The following is a 15013-nucleotide window of genomic DNA, read 5'->3' on the forward strand; positions in this document are numbered from 1 at the left end:
TTGACCCTGGACTGTGCATAGGTCAGTAAGCTAGCTACCGCTACTATAGTTAGTATACGTTATTGTAGTAAATTAGTGTCCAACTGTGTTCTTTTTGGTTTTGTATTAATAATGGATGGTTGGTATGGTAGATAAATATGCCCCCTTCACTTTTATGCCACCTTCACTTTTTTTGTTATACTGCTATCCATAATAATACTAACTATACACTCTGCTTGGCCAGCAAGCTAGTTTAAATTGTTTTCTTTTTTAGAACCAAATCTAAAAAAATATGGAAATTGAGCCCCGCAGTGGTCGTGTCATAATACCCATAACACCTAGCGGTCAAAGACTGAAATGGTTCCAATCGTTTTTTCACCATTTAAAGCTGCAATATGTGTCCAAATTCACATACAAATGTGAGTTAAATATCTGTCATTCTCATTCAAAGCAAGTCTAAGAAACGCTAGATCTGTTCCATGTGTGCTATTTCTATGCTTCCAGTGCTTGTGTTTTGTTCTTGTATTTTTTTACTCTTGGTTTTGAACACCAGCGTCAAACAGCTGAAAATACAGTATGTTGCTTATGGAAAATGTATTTCACAATGGTTTAGATGGTACAATTATTCTCTACACTAAAGTTGCTTGTTTTGTCACAAACTGAAATTAGGCAAACTAATAACATATCAACCAGGAAATGGCGGAGCAATTTCTGCATAGTGCATCTTCAATTTTAAGCTTAGCCTGGCGTGTAAATCTTTCAGACAAAGTGACTTATCAATATATTAGGCTCTATTTACTATTAGTAGAAAATTCAAATTAGCATCCTGCAAGTCATCTCCCGCTGACACCATTGCTGACATCTATTAGCTACCTTGATCCCAATAATCTACTGTTCCATATTTTATTGAACTAATATTTGTATTATGAATTTGGACTTGTCTTGTACAGAACTATCCTAGTAGCAGTCAGGTATTTGTGTCATGAGTACTAGGCTAGTTTTTTGCAAAGAAGCTATATAGCTAGCTACCTACCTAGATATTAGCAACATATTCAGTGCATTCGGAAAGTATTCAGACCCCTTGACTTTTTCCACATTTTGTTACGTTACAGCCTTATAATAAAATTGATCAAATAGTCCCCCCCCCTCAAACTACACACAACCCCCCCTTAATGAAAAGGAAACACAGGTTTTTAGAGATTTTTGCTAAAAATAAATAATGAAATCACATTTACATAAGTATTCAGACCCTTTACTCAGTACTTTGTTGAAGCACCTTTGGCAGCGATTACAGCCTCGTCTTCTTGGGTATGATGCTACAAGCTTGGGACACCTGTATTTGGGGAGTTTCTCCCGTTCTTCACTGCAGATCCACTCAAGCGGATGGGGAGCGTTGCTACACAGCTATTTTCAGGTATCTCCAGAGATGTTCGATTGGGTTCAAGTCCGGGCTCTGGCAGGGCCAGTCGAGGACATTGAGAGACTTATCCTGAAGCTATCCTGCGTTGTCTTGGCTGTGTGCTTAGGGTCATTGTCCTGCTGGAAGGTGAACCTTTGCCCCAGTCTGAGGTCCTGAGAGCTCTGGAGCAGATTTTCATCAAGGATCTCTCTGTACTTTGCTCGGTTCATCTTTTCCTCGATCCCGACTAGTTTCCCAGTCCCTGCTGCTGAAAAACATAATGTAAAACATGATGCTGCCACCATGCTTCACCGTAAGGATGGTGCCAGATTTCCTCCAGACATGACCCTTGGCATTCAGGCCTTAGAGTTCAATCTTGGTTTCATCAGACCAGAGAATCTTGTTTGTCTTTTAGGTGCCTTTTGGCAAACTCCAAGCTGGCTGTCATGTGCCTTTTTAATGAGAAGTGGCTTCCGTCTGGCCGTTACCATAAAGGCCTGATTGGTGGAGTGCTGTAGAGATGGTTGTCCTTCTGGAAGGTTCTCCCGTCCCCACAGAGGAACCCTAGAGCTCTGTCAGTGACCATTGGGTTTTTGGTCACCTCCCTTACCAAGGCCCTTCTAATCAAATAAAATGTTATTGGTCACACATGTTTAGCAGATGTTGTTGCGGGTGTAGCGAAATGCTTGTGTTTCTAGCTCCAACAGTGACGTAATATCTAACAATTTCACAATACACATCTGAAGGAATGGAAGTAAGAATATCAATATTTGGACAAGCAATGTCGGAGCGGCATAGACTAAAATACAGTAGAATAGAATACAGTGTATACATATGAGATGAGTAATGCAAAATATGTAAACATTATGAAAGTGGCCATTGATTTCAAGTCTATGTATATAGGGCAGCAGTCTCTAATGTGCTAGTGATGGCTATTTAACAGTCTGATAGCCTTGAGATGGATTCTGTTTTTCAGTCTCTAGGTCCCAACTTTGATGCACCTGTACTGACCTCGCCTTCTAAATGATATCGGGGTGAACAGGCAGTGGCTTGGGTGGTTGTTGTCCTTGATGATCTTTTTGACCTTCCTGTGACATCGGGTGGTGTAGGTGTTCTGGAGGGCAGGTTGTTTGCCCCCGGTGATGCGTTGGGCAGACCTCACCCCCTTCTGCAGAGCCCAGGTGGTGATACAGCCCGACAGGATGCTCTCAATTGTGCATCTGTAAAAGTTTGAGGGTTTTAGGTGCCAAGCCAAATTACTTCAGCCTCCTGAGGTTGAAGAGGTGCTGTTGCACCTTCTTCACCACACTGTCTGTGTGGGTGGACCATTTCAGTTTGTCAGTGATGTGTCAGTGATTCTCCTCTGCGGTCCCCTTGATGTGGATAGGGGGGTGCTCCCTCTGCTGTTTCCTGAAGTCCACGATCAGCTCCTTTGTTTTGTTGAGGTTATTGTCCTGGAACCACACTCCCAGGGACCTCACCACCTCCCTGTAGGATGTCTCGTCATTGTTGGTAATCAGGCATACTATTGTTGTCATCTGCAAACTTGATGATTGTGTTGGAGGCTTGCGTGGCCACGCAGTCATGGGTGAACAGGAAGTACAGGAAGGGGCTGAGCATGCACCCTTGTGGGGCCCCTGTGTATAGGATCAGCAAAGTGGAGGTGTTGTTTCCTACCTTCACCACCTGGGGGCGGCTCGTCAGGAAGTCCAGGACCCAGTTGCACAGGGCGGTGTTCAGACCCAGGTCTCGAGCTTAATGATGAGCTTGGAGGGCACTATGGTGTTGAATGCTAAGCTATAGTCAATGAACAGCATTCTTACATAGGTATTCCTCTTGTCCAGATGGGATTGTGAAGTGTGATGGCGATTGCATCGTCTGTGGATCCATTGGGGCGGTAAGGAAATTGAAGTGGGTCTAGGGTGTCAGGTAAGGTAGAGGTAATATGATCCTTGACAAGTCTCTCAAAGCACTTCATGATGACAGAAGTGAGTGCTACAGGGCGATAGACATTTAGTTCAGTTAACTTTGCTTTCTTTTTTTTGGTACCCTTCCTCAGATTTGTGCCTCAACACAATCCTGTCTCAGAGCTCTACGGACAATTCCTACGACCTCATGGCTTGGTTTTTCCTCTGACATGCACTGTCAACTGTGGGACCTTATGTAGACAGGTGTGTGCCTTTTCAAATCATGTCCAGTCAATTGAATTTACCACAGGTGGACTTCAATCAAGTTGTAGAAACATCTCAAGGATGATCAACGGAAACAGGATGCACATGAGCTCAATTTCCAGTCTCATAGCAAAGGGTATGAATACTTATGTAAATAAGGTATTTTTTTATTTTTATTTTTTTTAATAAACTTTGACATTTTTCTAAAAACCTGGTTTCACTTTGTCATTATGGGGTATTGTGTGTAGATTGAAAAAAGATATACACTACTGCTCAAACGTTTTTGGGTCACTTAGACATGTCCTTGTTTTTTTAAAGAAAAGCAATTTTTTGTCCATTAAAATTGATCAGAAATACAGTGTAGACATTGTTGTAAATGACTATTGTAGCTGAAGTTTTTATCGATAATCTACGTTGGCGTACAGAGGCCCATTATCAGCAACCATCACTCCTGTGTTCCAATGGCACATTGTGTTAGCTAATCCAAGTGTATCATTTTAAAGGGCTAATTGATCATTAAAAAACCCTTTTGCAATTATGTTAGCACAGCTGAAAACTGTTGTGCTGATTTAAAGAAGCAGTAAAACTGGCCTCCTTTAGACTAATTGAGTATCTGTAGCGTCAGCATTTGTGGGTTCGATTACAGGCTCAAAATGGCCAGAAACAAATAACTTTCTTCTGAAACTCGTCAGTCTATTCTTGTTCTGAGAAATGAAGGCAATTCCATGCGAGAAATTGCCAGAACCTGAAGATCTCGTACAACGCTGTGTACTACTCCCTTCACAGAACAGGGCAAACGGGCTCTAACCAGATTAGAAAGAGGAGTGGGAGGCCCCTGTGCACAACTGAGCAAGAGGACAAGTACATTAGTGTCTAGTTTGAGAAACAGAAGCCTCACAAGTCCTCAACTGGCAGCTTCATTAAATAGTACCTGCAAAACACCAGTCTCAATGTCAACAGTGAAGAGGCGACTCCGGGAGGCTGGCCTTCTAGTCAGAGTTCCTCTGTCCAGTGTCAGTGTTCTTTTGCCCATTTTAATCTTTTATTTTTATTGGCCAGTCTGAGATAGGGCTTTTTCTTTGCAACTCTGCCTAGAAGGCCAGCATCCCGGAGTCGCCTCTTCACTGTTGACATTGAGACTGGTGTTTCACATAAGTTCTGAACCTATATACATTTTACTGATACAGTATATTTTACATTGGTTACCTTGTTAGTCCCACCCTTCAGCTCCACTCAACCCCTCTAATCTAATCTATCTCTTAACTCCATCCATTTTTATTTCTGTTTCAAATCAAAATCAAATTTTATTTGTCAAACGCTCCGAATACAACAGGTGTAGACGTTATAGTGAAATTCTTACTTACAAGCCCTTAACCAACAATGCAGTTTTAAGAAAATACCTAAGTAAAAAATAATTAAAGAGCAGCAGAAAAATAACAAGAGCGAGGATATATAGAGGGGGTACCAGTACAGAGTCAATGTGCGGGGGCACTGGTTAGTTGAGGTAATTGAGGAAATATACACTGCTCAAAAAAATAAAGGGAACACTTAAACAACACAATGTAACTCCAAGTCAATCACACTTCTGTGAAATCAAACTGTCCACTTAGGAAGCAACACTGATTGACAATAAATTTCACATGCTGTTGTGCAAATGGAATAGACAACAGGTGGAAATTATAGGCAATTAGCAAGACCCCCCCAATAAAGGAGTGGTTCTGCAGGTGGTGGCCACAGACCACTTCTCAGTTCCTATGCTTCCTGGCTGATGTTTTGGTCACTTTTGAATGCTGGCGGTGCTTTCACTCTAGTGGTAGCATGAGACGGAGTCTACAACCCACACAAGTGGCTCAGGTAGTGCAGCTCATCCAGGATGGCACATCAATGCGAGCTGTGGCAAGAAGGTTTGCTGTGTCTGTCAGCGTAGTGTCCAGAGCATGGAGGCGCTACCAGGAGACAGGCCAGTACATCAGGAGACGTGGAGGAGGCCGTAGGAGGGCAACAACCCAGCAGCAGGACCGCTACCTCCGCCTTTGTGCAAGGAGGAGCAGGAGGAGCACTGCCAGAGCCCTGCAAAATGACCTCCAGCAGGACACAAATGTGCATGTGTCTGCTCAAATGGTCAGAAAGACTCCATGAGGGTGGTATGAGGGCCCGACGTCCACAGGTGGGGGTTGTGCTTACAGCCCAACAGCGTGCAGGACGTTTGGCATTTGCCAGAGAACACCAAGATTGGCAAATTCGCCACTGGCGCCCTGTGCTCTTCACAGATGAAAGCAGGTTCACACTGAGCACATGTGACAGACGTGACAGAGTCTGGAGACGCCGTGGAGAACGTTCTGCTGCCTGCAACATCCTCCAGTATGACCGGTTTGGCGGTGGGTCAGTCATGGTGTGGGTGGCATTTCTTTGGGGAGCCGCACAGCCCTCCATGTGCTCGCCAGAGGTAGCCTGACTGCCATTAGGTACCGAGATGAGATCCTCAGACCCCTTGTGAGACAATATGCTGGTGCGGTTGGCCCTGGGTTCCTCCTAATGCAAGACAATGTTAGACTTCATGTGGCTGGAGTGTCAGCAGTTCCTGCAAGAGGAAGGCATTGATGCTATGGACTGGCCCGCCCGTTCCCCAGACCTGAATCCAATTGAGCACATCTGGGACATCATGTCTCGCTCCATCCACCAACGCCACGTTGCACCACAGACTGTCCAGGAGTTGGCGGATGCTTTAGTCCAGGTCTGGGAGGAGATCCCTCAGGAGACCATCCGCCACCTCATCAGGAGCATGCCCAGGCGTTGTAGGGAAGTCATACAGGCACGTGGAGGCCACACACACTACTGAGCCTCATTTTGACTTGTTTTAAGGACATTACATCAAAGTTGGATCAGCCTGTAGTGTGGTTTTCCACTTTAATTTTGAGTGTGACTCCAAATCCAGACCTCCATGGGTTGATAAATTTGATTTCCATTGATCATTTTTGTGTGATTTTGTTGTCAGCACATTCAACTATGTAAAGAAAAAAGTATTTAATAAGAATATTTCATTCATTCAGATCTAGGATGTGTTATTTTAGTGTTCCCTTTTATTTTTTTGAGCAGTGTATATACATGTGGTTAGAGTTATTAAAGTGAGTTATGCATAGATAACAGAGTAGCAACAGTGTAAGAGGGGGACAATGCAAGTAGCCATTTGATTAGCTGTTCAGTAGTCCTGTGGCTTGGGAGTAGAAGCTGTTTAGAAGCCTCTTGGACCTAGACTTGGCGCTCCGGTACCGCTTGCCGTGCGTTAGCAGAGAGAACAGTCTATAACTAGGGTGACTGGAGTCTTTGACAATTTTTAGGGCCTTCCTCTGACACTGCCTGGTATAGAGGTCCTGGATGGCAGGAAGCTTGGCCCCAGTGATGTACTGGGCCGTACGCACTACCCTCTGTAGTGCCTTGCAGTCGGAGGCCGAGCAGTTGCCATACCAGGCAGTGATGCAACCAGTCAGGATGCTCTCGATGGTGCAGCTGTAGAACCTTTTGAGGATCTGAGGACACATGCCAAATCTTTTCAGTCTCCTGAGGGGGAATAGGTTTTGTCATTCCCTCTTCACGACTGTCTTGGTGTGCTTGGACCATGTTAGTTTGTTGGTGACGTGGACACCAAGGAACTTGAAGCTCTCAACCTGCTCCACTACAGCCCGGTCGATGAGAATGGGGCGTGCTCGGTCCTCCTTTTCCTTTAGTCCACAATCATCTCCTCAGTCTTGATCACGTTGAGGGAGATGTTGTTGTCCTGGCACCATATGTTTTTCAAATGTGCTGTGATGTTTCACAAAAGTTCTGAACCTTTCTGTTCTCGTAATTTATACAGATTGTAAATTAAAGATAGACATTTTTGCTAAGAGTATTATTATATTATTGATCGATTGCCTATGTGTTTTCAAATCACCCAGCAGTGCTACTTGCAGAGTTGGCTCCAGATAAATGTTGCAATTCTTCAGCCAATCCTGGTCCTGCGGCCAAAAACAAGCTACATATGGACAGTACCAAAACAAATGATCTCATAATTCTGTCTCTTCTCAGCAACATCTGCAGAGCTGCGACAAAATAACATTATTTTGGTTGCACGAATTTTGTATAGTCATTTAAATTTAAAAAGATATTACGTTTTGAATCCGGTGTCGTTTTGCCTATCAGTTCATAAACCAGGTGCCATGGATTCCGTACATCAAAAATCTCTTCCCAACTATTTTGCAATCTGTATGGCACAGCTGTCAATTTGTTTGTCCTTATAAAATTGTAATAGTTTTATCACAATTTTCTTTAACCAATTTTGTTTTTTAATGCAGATCTGACAGACAAATTCCTGTTTCCCCCTTCCACTTCCGCCCGTTCCCCCCTTCCGCCTCTTCATTGTTTGCAGTAATGCTGCCATTAGTTGGTTGTAGTTTTGGGAGAGCAGATATTTTATATGTATGTTAGCTGCATGTGTGACAACTCCACCAGTCCTATTTATGATTGATCAAGTACTATATTTGAGTTTAGCCATAATATTTGTTCTGTCTTTTCTGCTGGATTAAACAGAAATTGCAACCAACTTTCTATGGCTTGTTTTAAAAATAGCAATATTTTGGAGATTATTTCATTTTCAAAGAACCGAAAGTGAGAGGTATTCATTTGAATAAAGGGAAAAGGACATTCTTGAACAAGGGGTAAGACATTCTTACTAATCTGCTAGAGAACCATTTCGGATTTAAGTATAACATGCTGACCACACTGCCCGCGTGCACGAGCGTTGCAAATGCATGTTATTCAATAATTGCGCCCACACTGCTCGCGCGACAACGAGCGTCTGTGTAGCCAGGCGCTAAAATAGAACTTGGGTCTATTTGTGATGCTTGATGCGCTGCAAGTCCCGCCTCTCCCATCTTCTCATTGGTTTTTACCCACGTGGGTGATTGAAAGATGAGCTGAGGTCCACACTCCAGTCCAGTTGGTGGTGGTAATGTGCCTTAAAGTTGGTTGCCAACTTCCATATAAAGTCCAAAGAAGAAGTTTGAAGGAGGAGGGATTACTAGAAACAAACTCAGTTTACCCTTTTTGCTCATATAATTAAAAAAGCTGGTCGCTAGGTGTAGGCAAGGCCATAGCAAATAGGTAAACTGGGATATGACTAAAGAGTTAATCAGGGTGATTCTTTTAGACAGTTATTTTTAATTTCCATTGTAGCAAGATCTTATCTATAAACGTTCTATTAAAATGTATTGTAGTGAGAATTTCTTTATTTCGGGATATGAGTACTGAGTATGTCCACATCACTGTCAAACCATTTTTATTGGCAAACTACACAGTAATGTAAAAGTAGTATTTTTTTGTAAACCAATACGTATTATAAACTGGGTGGTTGGAGCCCTGAATGCTGATTGGCTGATAGCCGTGGTATATCAGACCATATACCACGGGTATGACAAAGCATTTATTTTTACTGCTCTAATTACGTTTGTAACCAGTTTATAATAGCAATAAGGCACATCTGGGGTTTGTGGTATATGGCCATGGCTAAGGGCTGTATTGAGGAACTCCGCGTTGCATCGTGCATAAGAACAGCCCTTAGCTGTGGTATATTGGCCAAATACCACACCCCCTTGGGCCTTATTACTTAAATATACACTTTTGGTGTAATTCATAATTTGGTTGTAATCCAGAGAGGTTAGAAAAAGTAGGCTGAGGAGGGATCCAAATTGTGGATTTAAAAGAATGTGAATCATCCGCGTACAGTGATATTTTTGTTTTTAAACCCTGGGTTTCTAGCCCCTTGATATTATTGTTGGATCTGGCGCCAACAGAGATGGTCGCTTGGCTTCACGTTCTTAGGAAACTATGCAGTATTTAGTTTTTTTATGTAATTCTCTGTTTCACGGAGACATGGCTCACTTGGGATACGTTATCAGAGTTGGTACAGCCACCCGGTTTCTTCACGCATCGCACTGACAGAAACAAACATCTCTCTGGTAAGAAGAAGGGCGGGGTTGTATGCCTTATGATTAACGAGTCGTGGTGTGATCATAACAACATACAGGAACTCAAGTCCTTTTGATCACCGGACCTAGAATTCCTTACAACAAATGCCGACCGCATTATCTACCAAGAGAATTCTCTTCGATTATAATCCCAGCCGTGTATATCATCCCCCCAAGCAGACACCTTGACGGCCCTGAAAGATCTTCATTGGACGCTATGTAAACTGGAAACCACATATCCTGAGGCTGCATTTATTGTAGCTGGGGATTTTAACAAGGCTAATCTGAAAACAAGGCTCCCGAAATTTTATCAGCATATCGAATGCGTGACCCGGGCTGGAAAAATTCTGGATCATTGCTACTCTAACTTCTGCGACGCATACAAAGCCCTCCCCCGCCCTCTTTTCGGCAAATCTGACCACGACTCCATTTTGTTGCTCCCAGCCGATAGACAGAAACTAAAACAGGAAACTCCCGTGCTCAGGTCTGTTCAACGCTGGTCCGACCAATCTGATTCCACGCTTCAAGATTGCTTCGATCACGTGGACTGGGATATGTTCCGGATAGCCTCAGGCGACAACATTGATGTATACGCTGATTCGATGAGCGAGTTTATTAGCAAGTGCATCGGTAATGTTGTACCCACAGTGACTATTAAAACCTTCCCCAACCAGAAACCGTGGATTGATGGCAGCATTCGCGCAAAACTGAAAGCGCGTACCACTGCTTTTAATCATGGCATAACGACCGGAAACATTACCGAATACAAACAGTGTAGCTATTCCCTCCGCAAGGCAATCAAACAAGCTAAGCATCAGTATAGAGACAAAGTAGAGTCGCAATTCAACAGCTCAGACACGAGACGTATGTGACAGGATCTACACTCAATCACGGATTACAAATAGAAAACCATCCCTGTCAAGGACACCGATGTCTTGCTCCCAGACCCCTTCACTTTTTCCACATTTTGTTACGTTAGTGTTATTCCAAAATTGATGATACAAATGTATAATTGTCATCAATCTACACACAATACCCCATAATGACAAAGCGAAAACAGTTTTTTGGACATTTTTACAAATTAATAAAAAATCATTTAAAAAAACGTATTTATATAAGTATTCATACCCTTTGCTACGAGACTCGAAGTTGAGTTCAGGTGCATCCTGTTTCCATTGATCATCCTTGAGATGTTTCTACAACCTGATTGGATTCCACCTGTGGTAAATTCAATTGATTGGACATGATTTGGAAAAGCGCACACTTATCTATAGAAGGTCCCACAGTTGACAGTGCATGTCAGAGCAAAAAACTAAGCCATGATGTTGAAGGAATTGTTCATAGAGCTCAGACAGGATTGTGTCGAGGCACAGATCTGGGGAAGGGTACAAAACATTTCTGCAGCATTGAAGGTCCCCAAGAACACAGTGGCCTCCATCATTCTTAAATGGAAGAAGTTTGGAACCACCTAGAGCTGACTACCCAGCCAAACTGAACAATTGGGGGAGGTGACCAATCAGGGAGGTGAACAAGAACCCAATGGTCACTGACAGAGCTCTAGAGTACCTCTGTGGAGATGGGAGAACCTTCCAGAAGGACAACCTTTGCTGCAGCACTCCATCAATCAGGCCTTTATGGTTGAGTGGCCAGACGGAAGCCACTCTTCAGTAAAAGGCACGACAGCCCGTTTGGAGTTTGCCAAAAGGCACCTCTGGTCTGTTGAAACCAAGATTGAACTCTTTGGCCTGAATGCCAAGCAACATGTCTGGAGGAAACCAGGCACCACTCATCACCAGGCTAATACCATCCCTACTGTGATGCATGGTAGTGGCATGCTTTTCAGCAGCAGGAACTGAGAGACTAGTCAGGATCGAGGAAAAGATTAACTGAGCAAAGTACAGAGATCCTTGCTGAAAACCTGCTCCAGAGCTCTCTTGACCTCAGACTGGGGCGAAGGTTCCCCTTCCAAAATGGCAACGACCCTAATCACACAGCCGAGACAACGCAGGAGTGGCTTCGGGACAAGTCTCTGAATGTCCTTGAGTGACCCAGCCAGAGCCCGGACTTGAACCCAATCGAACATATCTGGAGAGACCTGAAAATAGCTGTGCAGCGATGTTCCCCATCCTACCTGACAGAGCTTGAGAGGATCTGCAGAGAAGACTGGGTGAAATTTCCCAAATACAGGTGTCCCAAGCTTGTAGCGTCATCAAATGTATTTATAACGCCCTTCTTACATCAGCTGATATCTCAAAGTGCTATACAGAAACCCATCCTAAAACCCCCAAACAGCAAGCAATGCAGGTGTAGAAGCATACCCAAGAAGACTCATGGCTGTAATTGCTGCCAAAGGTGCTTCAACAAAATACTGAGTAAAGTGTCTGAATACTTATGTAAATGTGATATTTCAGGTTTTTATTTTGAATGCGTTTGCAAAATAATTTTGAAACTGTTTTTGCTTTATCATTATGGGGTATTGTCTGTAGATTGATGAGGGGGGGAAACTATTTAATACATTTTAGAATAAGGCTGTAACGTAACAATGTGGAAAAAGTCAAGGGGTCTGAATACTTTCCGAATGGGGTTGTGTATATATAAATTCCAGTAGTACTTTATCCAAAGCCTTTTCAAAGTCAGCTATGAATACCAGGCCTGGTTTCCTAGATTTTTAATATTGTTCTATTGTTTTACAGTACTTGTCTTGTATTATCTTCAATGTATTGTCCATGTAAAAACCCTGTCTGATTAGGATGAATAATATCCGACAATACCTTTTTAATTCTATGCGCTTTGCACTTTGCTAAATTTTTAAACATGCTAATAATGGTCCTCTGAGTACATCAAAAAAGGTTTGGTATACCTCAACTGTTATGCCATCCAACCTTGGAGTTTTCCCAGACTTAAAGGCTTTAATTGCATCAAGAAGTTCCTCTGTAATTTGGCCTTCACTTGAGTCTTTCTGTACAGCTGTTAATTTTACATGATTAATTGGGGAAAACATTCATACAATTAACTTTGGTTAGTATGGAGGAGATCGAAACGAAAACATATGCTTAAAGTACTTTGCTTCCTCTTTTCAAAATATTGTTTGGTGAATAATGGGTGATTCTGTCATTTGTAATAAGTTTCAGAAAATTATTTTTGGTATAATTTCTGTTGAAGAGTAAAAAAATTATTTGGTACATTTCCCCCCATCTTTCATCCAGTTCACTTTATTTTTTTTATAATATATTACACTCGATCTTTCTTGATGTTCCTTCATTTCTCATTTCTCCTCTAACTTATTCTGTGCCTCAATGGTACAGTTTTTATTGCTATCTATCTGTACGGTTAGTCCTTCTATTTCCTTTGTTAATATGGACTCTTTTGGCCTAAATTGCTTTTGTTTTGGAGGATTATTGAATTGCATGGCGTCTAAAGGCACATTTAAAAGTGCCCCATACAATAAGGGGATACCTATATTATGTCGGAAAAAGTCAGTTATACATTTAAAAACAAGTTTTCATCCAATAGGCTTTGATTAAATTTCCAATATCCTCGTTCACGTGGAAATTCTTGGAAGACTAATTTATATGCCATTTATTTGATGGTCTCATACCCATATTTTACCAGATCCTCTTCTCCTTCAGCCGGTAGAGGTCTTTCTTTAACCTCTACTGCCTCAGAAACCCGGATCCGGGAGCACCCCCCACCCCCCACACACTGATTAGCATAGATAGCATAGCTTCAGAAGTAGATAGTAGCATCTAAATATCATTAAATCACAAGTCCAAGACACCAGATGAAAGATACAGATCTTGTGAATAAAGCCACCATTTCAGATTTTTAAAATGTTTTACAGGGAAGACAAAATATGTAAATCTATTAGCTAAACACGTTAGCAAAATACACCACTATTCTAACTCCATCAGTTTCTTACTCCTTCAGGTGCTATCACCAATTCGGCTCAACTAAGATATTGATAGCCAATAACCTATAAAAAAAACCATCAGATGACAGTCTGATAACATATTCATGGTATAGGATAGTTTTTGTTAGAAAAAAGTGCATATTTCAGGTAGAAATCACAGTTTACAATTGCACCGACCATCACAAATCCACTAGAATTACTAGATAGAGCAACGTGTATGACCAATTTACTCATCATAAAACATTTCATAAGAATAGACAAAGCATAGCAATGGAAAGACCCAGATCTTGTGATTCCAGACAATATTTCAGATTTTCTAAGCGTTTTACAGCGAAAACACAATAAATCGATAAGTTAGCATACCACATGTGAAAACGTTACCAGAGCATCGATTCCAGGCAAAGAGCGCTATAACGTAATCACCGCCAAAAGATATTAATTTTTTCACTAACCTTCTCAGAATTCTTCCGATGACACTCCTGTAACATCATTTTACAACATACATATACAGTTTGTTCGAAAAGGTGCATATTTAGCCATACAAAACCGTGGTTACACAATGAAAATACTAGGAAATCAAGCCTCAATATGTCTGACGTCATCTATCAGAGTGATCTAGTTTAATTAAAAGCTAATCATATACTTGACTAAAAAATACAGGGTTGACAGGAATCGAAAGACAAATTAGTTCTTAATGCAACCGCTGATTTACATTTTTAAAATTATCCTTACTTTTCAATACAGGGTTGGCCAAGTGAAGCTATACCAAACAAAATGGCGATGTATGCGTTTAAAATATTTCGACAGAAACACGGTTTATCATATTAAATATTGCTTACTTTGAGCTGATCTTCCATCATATTCTTGGGCAATGTATCCTTTCTATGTTATAAACGTCTTTTGGTCGATAGATGTCCTCTGTCCTTCGAAATGTCCATCACCAACGACCGACACCCTAAAGCGTGTCCAAACTTTCAGAGTGCACGACAAAGAAATTCCTCAAAATCGCACTAAACGGATATAAATTGATATAAAACGGTTAAAATTCACTACATTATGATGTTTTTAACAACTATAACGACTGAAAACATGACCGGAGAAATACTGCTGGTTAGAAAACGATTTGGAACGAGGCAGGTCCGATGGCCTTCACGCTTGAGGCGCACGTTGAGAAAGAGGGGTCTCTGTACATTTTTGTCATTTATAATGGCTGTGAACGTCCCATAGACTTCATTGAAAACGTGATGACGTACAGACACCCAGAGGAAGACGTAGGTAGTGTCGGTTTCTTCATAGCATTCACTGTGGCCTTATAAACAGACCCCAGATCAGAGGTAAAAATTTCTGAAATCTGAACCCTGTCATGAAAAGTGCTGTAGAAATTGTTCTGTACCACTCAGAGACAAAATTTCAACTCCTATAGAAACTATAGACTGTTTTCTATCCAATAATAACAATAATATGCATATTGTACGATCAAGAATTTAGCACGAGGCAGTTTAATTTGGAGACACAAATATGCTAATGCGGAACAGCACCCCCTATAGTTCCA

This window comes from Salvelinus alpinus, chromosome 28 (assembly GCF_045679555.1).
Source record: "Salvelinus alpinus chromosome 28, SLU_Salpinus.1, whole genome shotgun sequence".
In the NCBI taxonomy this organism is placed as follows: Eukaryota; Metazoa; Chordata; class Actinopteri; order Salmoniformes; family Salmonidae; genus Salvelinus; species Salvelinus alpinus.